Source organism: Elephantulus edwardii, unplaced genomic scaffold (genome assembly GCF_000299155.1).
Source record: "Elephantulus edwardii isolate Elephantulus edwardi_28Jun2011 unplaced genomic scaffold, EleEdw1.0 scaffold00032, whole genome shotgun sequence".
Taxonomy (NCBI): Eukaryota; Metazoa; Chordata; class Mammalia; order Macroscelidea; family Macroscelididae; genus Elephantulus; species Elephantulus edwardii.
In genome coordinates this window covers 7,177,631-7,180,259 of record NW_006399782.1, presented here as the reverse complement: position 1 = coordinate 7,180,259, position 2,629 = coordinate 7,177,631, and the positions used below count along the sequence as shown (strand labels likewise).

At 41.3% G+C, this 2,629-nt stretch overlaps 1 pseudogene; it reads left to right on the top strand.

The window, feature by feature from the left end:
• Window positions 1-531: 531 nt before the first annotated feature.
• On the top strand, window positions 532-1,094 carry LOC102871039 (annotated as a pseudogene).
• The last annotated feature ends 1,535 nt before the right edge of the window (window positions 1,095-2,629 follow it).

Here is a 2,629-nt window from a genome sequence, read left to right as displayed (position 1 = left end):
AAATAGAGATACCAATAGACCCAGCAATAGATACCAATTGACCCAGCAATTCCACTACTGGGAATAGACCCTAGAGAGACCAGAACTGACATCCAAGCAGATATATGCACTCCCATGGTTGTTGTTTTGTTTGTTTGTTTGTTTTTTATTTCGCACATATGGTACTAAAAAGGAGCACACCCATGTTTATTGCGGCTTTGTTCACAATAGCAAGGAATTAGAAACAACCTAAGTGTCCATCAACAAACAAATGGATAGAGAAGCTGTGGTATATTCACACAATGGAATACTATGCTGCATTGAAAAACAAGGAACTCATGCAATATTATTCAAAATGGGTGACCCTGGAGGACATTATGCTGAGAGAAGTCTCTCTGTCACAAAAGGACAAATACTGTATGGTGTCACTGTTGTAAAAAAGGACTGACATCAGGGTTGGGGTAAGACTGAGAAAAACTGGATAAATGATGTTTACTGCATTGAAACAGATGAGGGAGAGAAGAATTTAAAAGTGATATATGATAGGGTATTATGGTTATCACAAGAGTCCTGAATGATCCGACATACTCAGAAGGCTATTCTTCAGCTGATAATCCCATGTGGACGTACTTCACTGCTGTCGCCGGGCAGGATGGTGAAGTGGATGCTGAAGAACTTCAGAGATGTTTGACCCAGCCTGGCATTAGTGGAACTTATTCTCCCTTCAGTTTGGAAACCTGCAGAATTATGATTGCCATACTGGATAGGGACTACACAGGAAAAACGGGATTTACTGAATTCAAAGAACTTTGGGCAGCTCTTAGTGCCTGGAAACAAAACTTAATGGCTATTGACCAAGACCAGAGTGGCACAGTAGAGCGTCATGAACTGAGTCAAGCCATCGCAACTAAGGGTTATAGATTAAGTCCTCAGACATTAACTGCTATTGTTAGACGTTACAGCAAGAATGGCAGGATCTTCTTTGATGATTATGTCGCTTGCTGTGTTAAGCTTCGAGAGCGTTGACAGATTTCTTTAGGAGAAGAGACCACTTGCAGCAAGGGTTTGTGAATTTCCTGTATGATGATTTTTTGCAGGGTACTATGGCAATTTGAATATCAATGTTTGAAAATTAAAGAAATACTGTGAATTCTTCTATGTGGATGAACTGGACTACTTTCAATTAAAGCCTTGGAGCCTTCTCCATCTTCTTCCCTGTGGGAAAAAAAAAGAGTCCTGAATGAAGGTTGCATAGTGGAGTGTACTCGGGGCGGGGGTGGTGGTGTGGGGGTAGGGATTGTATACCAATGAAAGAATTTTTCTTTTACTTTTCAAAGAGAGGAGTGAACTATGGGGGAGGGCTGGGCAGGGAGAAAAGTGCAACAATGAATGAATGGAAATCCAAAATCTCTGTAAATGTTCATTAAAATTAATAAAATAAAATTTTTTTAAAAGAGAAAGTAAAACAGAACAAAAAGGTGGCCAAAAAGTTTTTTTTCTTCAATACTATTTTTTAATCACCTCCTACTTCCTGAAATGGTTGAATGTTGACCAATCTCTTTGTTTTTAGTATACCATGTGTAAGTAAGTAAGCCCTTGAGTTGGAACTGATTCATAGCTGACCTTCCAGCAGGTTTTCAGATACTATAAATACCACAGGAGGCGACTGCCTATTTTTCTCCTGAAAGCAACTGGTGAATTTGAACTGCCTGCCTTTGGGTTGGCAGAACAACTCTTTCCCATTAGAGCTCCCTTCTTGGTAGAGTAACTCTGAATTCCTTCCATCATTTTTCAATGCTTCCTGAGCTGTTCATAGTCACCTTCACTGTTGCCACTTGAGGCTTGAATTTCTTTTTCTTCAGTTCTTTCAGCTTGAGAAATGCCAAGGCTTTGGGCTTTGTGGGAAATCCAGGGAGTAGCCTAGACCTTTCTCTTCGTGTTTGGGAATGTGAGCCCTGTAAGGACCAAACCAGGCCCTGTGGATGCTGGCAGATAATAGAACCCTCAACGCTCCAATTAGAGGATTATGTTAACAATCTAAGAAGGAAATTGGTTCCATGAAAATCCCTAGATCCCTGGGGCTGAAAGGCTTAATGAGTCCCAGCACAAAAGATTGTCAGGCCTCGCTCTGTTGGATCTTTCTTCTAACTGCATTCTGCGTGGTCAGAATGTACTCCAAAAAGAAATAAATACATAAATAACACAAAGAAGCTGGGCCTTTCTCCTCAGCGTGTGTGGAAATGCTTGGGGAAACGTGATGACCATCTTTGCCCAAGGGTTGGAGATTTGCGAAACATGTTTGTGTAACTTTCTTTTGCCAATTTCTGGTGTAGGTTTTGTTTTGCCTTTTTCTTATTAAATCATGGATTATCATAAAAGAGAAAGAAAAAAGAAAACACTCCCAAATGATACCACAATTTATTTATTAAAAAAAGTACATCTGCAGAGCATCCCAAACTTGGCCATCTTCGCCGAGCTCTGGAGCCCTGGCTGGAACCTCAGGGTAGGGAAGACTCCGGCTGTGGTGTTGAAGAAAGATTCCTGCCCTTCTCCTGGTTTTCTCATCTGCAGTGTCAGGCTTGGACTTCATGGATGAGTGTCACATTGGGTTCCTTGAGGTCCCACTCCCCACAACACTGGGATGGCAGCT